This window comes from Ursus maritimus, unplaced genomic scaffold (genome assembly GCF_017311325.1).
Source record: "Ursus maritimus isolate PB19 unplaced genomic scaffold, ASM1731132v1 scaffold_22, whole genome shotgun sequence".
Taxonomy (NCBI): Eukaryota; Metazoa; Chordata; class Mammalia; order Carnivora; family Ursidae; genus Ursus; species Ursus maritimus.
The window spans coordinates 24896585-24909011 of NW_024424675.1; positions in this window are offsets into that span (position 1 = coordinate 24896585).

Here is a 12427-nt window from a genome sequence, read left to right on the forward strand (position 1 = left end):
CATGAAAAGAAATCCCAGATTGAGCCTTGTGCTGCAATCCTAGAAAGCAATCAGTCAGATTAGAACAGACCTTATGAAGAAGAGAAAGAATAGATTCCAACCAAGAATTAATGTCGAAAGTAGAAAAGGAGAATATCATTTCAGATTCTTCCGCATTAAGAAGATGTATGAGGATATAAACAATTTTATGTCTATACATTTGAAAATTTAGATGGAATGGGCAAATTTCTAGAAAAAAAAACCCTAAAAAGACACAAGAAGTAATTGAAAATTGGAATAATCCTGTAACTATCAAAGAAATTGAAACTACAATATAGATACCTTTTCATGAAGAAAACTCTAGCTCCAAATGGCTGTGAAATCTACTAAACTTTTAAGGAAGAAATAATATCAACAACACACAATTTCTTCCAAATAACATGCTCTGACTGACTAGAGAGACCAACAGAACACCAATACCAACACGGGAGGTGAGATGCAACAAAAAGCTTTAATTTTATTTCATTTAATTCAAACTGCTTTCATCAATCAGTTCTCATCAATGTGTTGCAATGGTGTTGGGAACATCTAGAAAGTATCCTAGTTCCCATATTTGACCTTATATATGAATTACTTGGAAAGCTTTTTTTTTTTTTTTTTTTTTAACTACCTGGAAGGCTTTAAAAAACAGATTGCTGTTCCCACGTGCTTCTGATTCAGAAGGTCTGGGGTGGAGCCCAAGAGTTTGCGTTTGTAGCAAGTTCTCTGGAGATGCTGATGCCTCTGGGGACCACGTTTGAGAACCACGGGTCCAGTGGCATATATATTAAAACCTTGCCTACCACAGCAATAATGTCATTTGGAACACTTGGAAAGGCTTGAAATATTGGAATAGTTTTCCCATGAACATTCTAACTGAATTCTCTAAGAACGTCTAAAAAAAATCAGCTAAAATAAATACATACATACACATCAGTTAAATGGGCCCACACTGTTACGCAAGAAACAACTTTGAAAAGATTTTCCAATGAGATTACTTTTCAGTTAGAAAAATATAAATTTCATTCTTATAATCTGCTTTGGACTTTCGTTCAAGACAACCAACTAACTTTGATATGATAAACCAAGTGGTGTGGTCAGCTCTAATCCCTGAAAACATTTTGTGGGGTTTTCTCTTTTTCCAAGGAATTGGCTGGGTTTTTTTTCAGCTTCCTTTAATAAAATTAACAACTCCCACTGGTTTTTTTTTTTCAATATATACATGTATTCCAGCAGAATCTGCTTGTCATCCGAAGAATTACAACACATAAACTGTAATAAGAGTACGCCAAGTGACCCTGTTTTTTGATGTTTCTAAACAATTCTTAAATAACTTTGTTATAGTTTCATTTTTGCAGACTAATTTTTGGTGACCAAAATTGTACTTTTCAATTCTGCAAATATCTTTAATCCAGTTTGTGTGAGGAGGTTAACTAAACATAACAAAACCCTCCTTAAAATGGCCTTAACCAAACTGACCTCAGGCATAAACTGCTGTGCAATTTTCAACTTGTCTTTCTCAAGTTTTTTGGATCACAAAATCAGTACCAGATTGTAAAAGCATACTACGTGTTGCTTCTAAAGTTCTACAACAGTACAGATTTGAGGAGAAATTATATTATTCCTAAAACATATTTTTATTGATTGGTTTACCATAAAAACTGTACAGACCAAAATACATGCCGCAAGAATAATTTTTTTTCAGGAGCCCTATGAGCAATTTTCACTGTTTGCATGTATTATGTAACCCAACACAATAATGATAAGGCTTTCTCTTTGACAGCTACATCATGACTCAGAAAATTTGTCCATCCCATTATATATTTTTTTCTTTTTCTGAAAATACTGAAGGGTCTAATTCAGTATGTCATATTAGCAAGTATTTTTTAAATTTTGATGTCATTAAGCTTTCATTTGCAAGAATATTATTGCAAATAATACATTAGTATATGTCATTTTGTTGGTTTGCACACTTGCTAAAACTATTTTTTAAAAACTGTCTTACATTTACTCTTTTTGAGGCTCAAATGAAATCACTATCTGCTGTTTAATGTCGATACTTCCCCTAATATCACTCACCCCACATTTTTCACTTTCTCATTCTCATCTTTTGTAGAATTAAAACAACCTATTTAAGGGCAGTCTGAACTAATTCAATTAAAACGCTACATTTGTCACACATTCAACATTTTCCAAACTATGCATTTTCTGAAAAAAACTACACTGTAAATTCCTAACCAAAATCAGCTGAAAGTCATGACAATGTTGCCAAAAATGAATAAAATTCTCCCACACTTCAGTTCACAACTAATTTCAAATTTTGATATAAAATTGAAAAATACTTGATTCTCGGAGTGCCTGGGTGGCTCAGTCAGTGGAGGGGCTGCCTTCTGCTCAGGTCATGATCCCGGGGTCCTGGGATCAAGCCCCACATCTGGCTCCCTGCTCAGTGGGGAGCCTGCTTCTCCCTCTCCCTCTGCTTCTCCCCCTGCTTGTGCTCTTTCAGACACACTTTCTCTCAAATAAATAAATCTTTAAGAATTAATTAATTAGTTAAATAAATAAATAAAAATACTTGATTCTTCCATTATCAGGTGATGGTCATATCAATAATCATGCACCAGAAAATCAAGTTAGACACCAGTGCGCTGAATAAAACAGTCTGCTTTTAGCCGGTGGGTATATTTTTTACATCCCCTCTCTGTCTCTCTCCCACAACATGAAGCAATTAGCCTCAGTATTGTGCCAATGTCCTTGGTTCTTGCCAAGGACCTATGTGACACACTCTGATACTTCCTAATTCATTCTATTTCATTATTTTAAAAGTTAGTTGTGACACATTAAATTTATTCCTTGACCTACTAAAGGGTCATAAGCCAAGTCTTAAGAACACTGCTCTAAAGCACTAGCCTGGGGGCGCCTGGGTGGCACAGCGGTTAAGCTCAGGGCGTGATCCCGGCGTTATGGGATCAAGCCCCACATCAGGCTCCTCCTCTATGAGCCTGCTTCTTCCTCTCCCACTCCCCCTGCTTGTGTTCCCTCTCTCGCTGGCTGTCTCTATCTCTGTCAAATAAATAAATAAAACCTTTAAAAAAATAAAGCACTAGCCTGTTAATGCAGCAAGAAAGTTTGTTTTGAATATATATAACCAAAATAGCTTGTCTTTCTACATGCAGAAAGGTTTTTTGGGGGGATTTTTTTGGTAGATTTTTTTTCCAAGTACGGATTTAGACCACATTGTGCCTGCAAACTGCTGCCGCTTTGTGAGGGGACGTGTGTTCTCTTTTCCCTTTTTTTTTTTTTTGTCTTCTTAAAAAATTAAGTTACTCATATGCATAAATTTCCCCCTATTAAAGTGTACATAACAGTGGTTTTTAGCATATTCATCAAGCTGTGTAATAATCATCACTATCTAATTTTATAACATTTTCATTACCCACCAAAAAAGCCCACTTATGGAAAAAAACAAAAAACAGAAAAGCAAAACGCAACAACCCCACCCCACCTATACCCACTAGGAGTAAATCCCCATCCCCTTTCCCCCTGGTCCCTGGCAACTACCAATTTACTTTCCATTTCTATGGATTGGTCTGTGCTGGAGGCTTCATATAAAAGAAATAATGCAGTATGTGGCCTTTTGCATCTGGCTCCCTCCACTTAACATTTATTTTCAAGGTTTATTCATGTCGACGTATTATCAGCACTTCATTTCTTTTTGTGGTTGAATAATATTTCATTGTATGGCCATACCACATTTTGTTTACCTACGGATCAGCTGATGGACATTAGGGTTTCTTCCACCTTTGGCTATTATGAATAACGCGGCTGTGAACATTGGTGGACAGTTTTCATGTGGACAGATGTTTTGATTTCTCTTGGGTGTGTGTGTGTATGTGTGTGTGTATATATATATATATACACATATATACATATCTATCTATATATATATATATCTCAAGAGTAGAATTGGTGGGTCATATGGTTATTCTATGTTTAACTTTTTGAGGAACTGCCAAACTGTTTTCCAAACCAGCTGCCCCATTTTACATGCCTGCCACCAAATGGATGAAGGTTCCAAATTTTCCGCATCCTTGATAACATTTGTTTGTCCTTGTTTATTATAGCCATCTGCAGTGGACTAAATGTTTATGTCCTCCCCAAATTCACATGTTGCAATCCTAACCCCTAAGGTGATGGTATTAAGAGGCAGATCCTTTGGGAGGCTTTGCCCTCATGAATGGGTAAGTGCCCTAATAAAAGAGGCCGCCAGAGAGATCTCTCACCTCCTCTGACATGTGAGGTTACAGTGAAAAGATGGCCAGTTAGGCAGCAGGCTTTCCCCAGACACGGAATCTAGCTGCACCTTGATCTTGGACTTCCCAGATTCCAGAACTGTGAGACATAGACTCCTGTTGTTTGTAAGTCATTCAGTTTATGCTATTTTGTTATAGCGGCCCAAGCAGACTAAGACGCCGCCCCAGCGCATGCGAAGTGGAACCTCATTTGGTCTTGATTTGCATTTCTCTAATCACTAATTATGTTGAGCATCTTTTCATGTGCTTACGGGCTATCTGCATACCTCTTTGGAGAAATGTCTATCGCCTTTGCTCATTTTTTTTTTAATTGGTTTGTCTTTTTATTGTTGAGTTATAAGAGCTCTTTATATATTCTGGATACTAGACCCTCCTCAGATTTTTTTTTTTTTAAGTAGGCTCTATGCCCAGCATGGAGCCCAACACGGGGCCCAAATTTATGACCCTGAGATGAAGACCTGAGTTGAGATCAAGAGTCCAATGCTTAGGCGTCTGAGCCACCAGGTGCCCCACCCCCCAATCAGGTATTTTGATTTGCAAATATTTTCTCGCATTCTGTAGGTTGTCTTTTAACATTATTGATAGTGCCCTTTGAATCACTAAAGGCTTTAATTGTGAGGAAGTCCAACTTACCTGTTTTTCTTTGTTTGCACGTCCAGCTTACCTTGTCATCTAAGAAGCCCTTGCCTGACCCGAGGGCACAAAGATTTATGCCTATGTTTTCTTCCAAGAATTTCACAGTTTTAGCTCCTATTTAGGGCTTTGATTCATTGAATTTAATTTTTTATATGGTGTGAAATAGGGTCCATTGATTTATATGTCTATCTTTTGCCAGTACCACACTGTCTTGATTATTGTGGCTTTGTAGTAAGTTTTGAAATCAGGATGTGTAAATCCTCCAACTTTGTTCTTCTTTGTCAAGATTGTTTTAGGATATGCTGGGTCCCTTGAATCTCCATATGAATTTTAGGATCAGCTTGTCAATTTCTCTAAAAAATAAGGCAGCTGGGATTTTGATGGAGATTGCAGTGAATCTGTAAATAGTAATGTCATGTTAACGCTATGATGTCTTCTGATCCATGGACATGGAAATACTTTTCCATTTATTTAGTTATCTTAAAATTTCTCTTAACAATGCTTCCTAGTATTCAGTGTATAAATCTTCTCATACTTCTTTTGCTAAATTTATTCCCAGGTAATTTATTCTTTTTAATGCTGTTGTAAATGGAATCATTTTCTTGATTTCATTTCTGGATTGTTAATTGCAGTTGTATAGAAATAAACCGATTTTTGCATATTGATCTTGTATCCTGAAGCCTTGCTGATCTAATGTTTTTCTCTTATTTAGGAGGAATATAAAGCTAATGATTAACTTTAGACTTTAAATTAAGAACATGTACCAGTCATAATAGTCTCTAGGCGTATCAGTCAGGCACCTGGAGAAAACAGATGGAGCCAAATTAGGAAGTCAAATTAGGAAGTTTAGAGGAGGGTTTAATAAACTGTTTACAAAGGTACGGGCAGAGGGTAGGAGAATCACAAGGGATAACTCAGTAATCTGGGGCTAGTCACAGCACAGCCATTACCATCTCTAGCTTGAGGGAACAAGGAAATTGGAAAGGTTACCATTACAAGAAAAGAAAGAGTTGAGATAAACGGTGATCTTCACCTGAGAAACTATAAACAGCCGGAAGCAACCCGTCAGAAAGGAGCCAGGGGAATGAATATCTTGACCAACCTCTACTGTCGCCCTCCAATCTCCTGCCTGGACACCCCACGGACTGAACCTGATTGGAAGCCAGACAGCAAGTGAGCCCATTGGTGTAGTTCATACAGGACTGCAGGACTGGAGAACAATTCACCCTCTCGGGGTGAGGAGGGGAGGGTACATCCAGAGGGGCAAATGGAAGATATCCGAGGCACGAGGTTATGCCAGAGTCACAAGCAACTCCATCAGAATCACTCGAAGAAAGTAGAAGGGAGGAAATAATAAAATAAAAGCCCAAATTAGTCTGCACAGCCAAGGAAACAGTCAGAAAAACTAAGAGGCAGCCCACGGAATGGGAGAATATATTTGCAAATGACACTACAGATAAAGGACTGGTATCCAAGATCTACAAAGAACTTCTCAAACTCAATACACGAGAAACAAACAAATCAAAAAATGGGCAGAAGATATGAACACATGAAAAAATGTTCAAACAAATCAAAAATGTTCAAACAAATAAAAAAATGGGCAGAAGATATGAACACATGAAAAAATGTTCAAAATCATTAGCCATCAAGGAAATTCAAATCAAAACCACACTGAGATACACCCTACGCCAGTTAGAATGGCAAAAATAGACAAGGCAAGAAACAACAATTGTTGGAGAGGATGTGGAGAAAGGGGATCCCTCCTACATTGTTGGTGGGAATGCAAGTTGGTACAGCCACTCTGGAAAACAGTGTGGAGGTCCCTTAAAAAGTTAAAAATTGAGCTACCCTATGATCCAGCCATTGCACTACTGGGTGTCTACCCCAAAGATACAGACGTAGTGAAGAGAAGGGCCATATGCACCCCAATGTTCATAGCAGCAATGTCCACAATAGCTAAATCGTGGAAGGAGCCGAGATGCCCTTCAACAGATGACTGGATTAAGAAGTTGTGGTCCATATATACAATGGAATATTACTCAGCTATCAGAAAGAATGAGTTCTCAACATTTGCTACAACATGGACTGCACTGGAGGAGATAATGCTAAGTGAAATAGGTCAAGCAGAGAAAGACAACTATCATATGATTTCTCTCATCTATGGAACATAAGAACTAGGATGATCGGTAGGGGAAGAAAGGGATAAAGAAAGGGGGGGTAATCAGAAGGGGGAATGAAACATGAGAGACTATGGACTATGAGAAACAAACTGAGGGCCTCAGAGGGGAGGGGGGTGGCGGAATGGGATAGACCGGTGATGGGTAGTAAGGAGGGCACGTATTGCATGGTGCACTGGGTGTTATACACAACTAATGAATCATCGAGCCTTACATCGGAAACCGGGGATGTACTGTATGGTGACTAACATAATATAATAAAAAATAAAAAATAAAGAAAAGCCCAAATTAGGACAACAGAAAACAAACATATAATTGACAGCAATAACCAAAGCAAACACTTGTTTTGAAAAAAGAATAATAAAAAGGGTCGGCTGAGAAGAGAGCGGCGTAGGAGGTCCCTTAAACTCTTCTGGTCCCAGGGATACAACTGGATAACACTCACGTCGGTGTAAATAATCCAGAAAAGGACCTGATGTGATGACTGGCAGAACAAACTCCACAACTAAACGGTAGAGAGGAGGCCACATCGAAGAAGGTGGAAAGAGCGAAGATGCAGTCTGGGAGTGAAATGGAATGGAGAAGGGCAGAAAACAGACTTTCACACCAGGGAGCCCCACCAATGGGAGGACAAATCCCCATAATATTTGCTTTTGAAAACATGAGGGGCCCAATCGACTGAAAGCCTAGAATCTTAAAAATCTGCGGGGTTGGCTCTGGCAGAGCCAGGAGGCCCTAGGAAGCAGAGCCTCGGCGCTTCAGGAGGTAGGACAAACACCCACGCAGATGCAGGGCAGAACCAGCAGTTGGAAAAGCACCAGCGGCAGATGGCAGGGAGAGCGATTTGCTCATCTGAGAGCATGCCGCAGAGAGACAGGGATCACAAGGAGACCCCTCCATGAACGAAGGCCCTGGCAGGTGCATTTCCCTCCCCCACCCTCCAGCAAAAACAACAGCCACCTGCGGGAACCAGTGCAGAGCAGACACTGGCTACCTAACTCGCTTACACCAAGCTCTGGCTGCGCACACTTCAGTGGATCCGCTCTTCCTAGTCACACTTGCCTCAGTCGCACACTGCTCCCCCCACCCCCCCCTAGAAGACCAGGGCAAACCTGTCAACACCACATCTCCTAACGCAGGTGTTGTGGGACCTGTGTTGCTGCAGTAGTAGGGGCAGGTCTCATTTCCCAAGCAGACCACTGCACACCTTGTTAAAACTTGCCCCATCCCTGCTGGGGACCAAACACTGCCCGCAATAGGCAAAGCGAGCCTCTGCAGACAACTGGACTGAAGGGAACAGAGGCCAAGACTCAACAGCTGAGCACATGCAACACGCACAGGAGACACTCCCTGAAGTGCCAGGCCCTGAGGAACAGGGGACACTGCACCGCAGGGCACTACAGGACTCCTCCATCATAAGGCGATTATTAAGACCAAGAGAAGCAGCTGACTTTCCTAACAGAAAGTCAGACAAGATGAGGAGAAAGAGAAATAGCTCCCAAATGAAAGAATAGAACCAAACCACAGCAAGAGACCAAAGCAAAATGAATATAAGTAATATTCCTGATAGAAAATTTAAAGTAATAATCATAAAGATACTCACCAGACTTGAGAAAAGAGTGGAGGCCATCAGTGAGACCCTTAACTCAGGGATAAAAAAGAGCAAATCAGAGATGAAGAACACAATAAATGAAATTTAAAATATATTTGATGCGGTTGCCTGGCCGGCTCAGTTGGTGGAGCAGGCAACTCTTGGTCTCAGGGTTGTGGGGTTTTGAGCCCCACACTGGGTGTAGAGAATACTTAAAATCTTACTTAATTAATTTAATTTAAATTACTTAATTTAACTTAAAATTTTTTTAAAGATTTTATTTATTTACGTGACAGAGAGACAGCCAGCGAGAGAGGGAACACAGCAGGGGAGTGGGAGAGGAAGAAGCAGGCTCCCAGCGGAGGAGCCCGATGTGGGACACGATCCCTGAATGCCGGGATCACGTCCTGAGCCCAAGGCAGACGCTTAACGACTGTGCTACCCAGGCGCCCCTACTTAATGTAACTTAAATTTAACTTAATTTAAATTACTTAAAATTAATAAAAAATATTTTTTAAAAAAGATTTTATTTATTTATGAGAGAAAGAGAGAGAGAGAGAGAGAAAGAGAGAGCACAAGCAGGGGGAGGGGCAGAGAGCAGACTCCCCACTGAGCAGGGAGCCCTATGCAGGCCTTGATCCCAGGACCCTGGGATCATGACCTGTGCCAAAGGTAGATTCTTAACCAACTGAGCCACTCAGGCACCCTAAAAAAAAAATACACTTAATGGCATAAATAGCAGGCTAGAGGAAGAAGAGGAACAAATTAACACCCTGGAAGACAGTAATGGAAAGTATCCAAGCTGAGCAAAGGAGAGGAAAGAAAATTATGCAAATTGAGAATTGTCTTAGGGAACTCAGTAGATGCAGAAAAAGCATTTGACAAAGTACAACATCCATTGATGATAAAAACTCAACAAAGTAGGTTTAGAGGAAACATACATCAACATAATGAGAGCCTTATGTGAAAAACACAGCTAACATCATAGTCAATGTTAAAAATTGAGAGCTTTTCCCCTCAGGTCAGGAACAAGACAAGGATGTCCACTCTCACCACTTTTATTCAATATAGTACTAGAAGTCCTAGTCACAGCAATTAGACAACAAAAAGAAATAAAAGACATTCAGATTGGTAAGGAAGAAGTAAAACTTCCACTATTTGCAGATGAAATACTGCATACTCTACATGGAAAACCCTAAGGACTCCACCAAAAAACTACTAGAAATAATAAATGAATTCAGTAGTCACAGGATATAAAATCAATGTATAGAAATCTGTTGCATTTCTGGGGCGGCTGGGTAGCACAGTCCTTAAGCGTCTGCCTTCGGCTCAGGGTATGATCCCAGCGTTCTGGGATCGAGCCCCACATCAGGCTTCTCCCCTGGGAGCCTGCTTCTTCCTCTCCCACTCCCCCTGCTTGTGTTCCCTCTCTTGCTGGCTGTCTCTCTCTGTCAAATAAATAAATAAAATCTTTAAAAAAAAAAGAAAAAAAAAGAAATCTGTTGCATTTCTATATACTAACAATGAAGCAGCAGAAAGAGAAATCAAGAAAACAATCTCACTTAAAACTGCATCAAAAATAATAAAATACCTAGGAATAAACTTAACCAAAGAAGTGAAAGACCTGTACTCTGAAAACTATAAAACATTGATAAAAGAAACTGAAGACGACACAAAGAAATGGAGAGACATCCCATGTTCATGGATTGGAAGAACAAATATTGTTAAAATGTCTATATTACCCAAAGCAATCTACATATTTAATGCAATCCCTATCAAAATACCAACAGCATTTTTCATGGAACTAGAACAAATAATCCTAAAATTTATATGGAACCAGAAAAGATCCCAAATAGCCAAAGCAATCTTGAAAAAGAAAAAAAAAAACCTGGAGGCATCACAATTCCGGACTTCAAGTTGTATTACAAAGCTACAGTAATTAAAACAGTATGGTACTGGCACAAAAATAGACACATGGGTCAATGGAACAGAATAGAAAACCCAGAAATAAACCCACAATTATATGGTTAATAATCTTTGGCAAACGAAGATATAATATGCAATGAGAAAAAGACAGTATCTTCAACAAATGGTATTGGGAAAACTGAACAGCAACATGCAAAAGAATGAAACGGGACCACTTTCTTACACCATTCACAAAAATAACTGAAATGGATTAAGAGCCTAAACCTGAGACATGAAACTATAAAAATCCTAGAAGAGAGTACAGACAATAATCTTTCTGACATCAACTGTAGCAACTTCTTTCTAGATAGGTCTCCTGAGGCAAGGGAAACAAAAGCAAAAATAAATTATTAGGACTACATCAAAATAAAAAGCTTCTGCACAGCAAAGGAAACCATCAACAAAACTAAAAGTCAACCTATGAAATGGGAGAAGATATTTGCAAACAACACATCTGATAAACGGTTAGGATCCAAAATATATAAAGAACTTCTACAACTCAACATCAAATAAACCAAATAATCCAATTAAAAAACGGGCAGATGACATGAACAGACATTTCTCCAAAGAAGACACATGGATGGCCAATAGACACATGAAAAGACACTCAGCATCACTCATCATCAGGGAAATGCAAATCAAAACCACAGTGAAATATCATCTCACACCACATTAACGACACAGTGAACAACAGATGTTGGTGAGGCTTTGGAGAAAGGGGGACCCTCTTACACTGTCGGTGGGAGTACAAACTGGTGCAGCCACCCTGGAAAACAGTATGGACGTTCCTCAGAAAGTTAAAAATAGAACTACCATATGATCTAGTAATTGCACTACTGGGTATTTATCCAAAAAATACAAAAACACCAATTTACCCCGATGTTTACTGCAGCATTATTTACAATAGATAAATTATGGAAGCAGCCCAAGGGCCCATTTATAAATGAATGGAAGCAGCCCAAGGGCCCATTTATAAATGAATGGATAAAGATGTGGCATATATATACAACAGAATATTATTTGGCCATAAAAAAGAACGAGATCTTGCCATCTGCAACAATATGGATGGAGCTAGAGAGTATAATCTAAGCAAAATAAGTCAGTCAGAGAAAGACAAGTAACTTACGACTTCACTCATATGTGGAATTTAAGAAACAAAACAAATGAACAAAGGAAAAAGAAAGAGAGAAAGAGAGAGAGACAAAGGCAAACCAGGAAATAGACTCTTAACTATAGAGAACAAGCTAATGGTTACCAGAAGGGAGGTGGGTGAGGGGATGGGTGAAATAGGAGATGGGGATTAAAGAGTACACTTATGAGCATGGAGTAATGTACAGAATAGTTGAATTGTTATATTGTACATTTGAAACTAATATGACACTGTTAACTATACTGTAGTTAAGATAAAAAAAACTTCATAAAATACGTATATAAGTATGCTTATCTTGATGAACACTGAGAAATGTATAGAATTGTTGAATCATTGTATTGTACACCTGAAACTAATATAACACTCTGTGGTAATTATACTTGAATTTTAAAAAGTAAAACAACAACAACAACAAAAACCAATGGCTGTTATAAAGATAATCAAACATATGTGTCTCCTGACTGAAGTATACACCACCACTTATGAACCACTCTTGCAAAATAAAAACAAAATTAAAAAATCTGAATCTGATGGAGCCTCTAGATCTTAGTATCAATTTACAAAGACAAAACAAAAC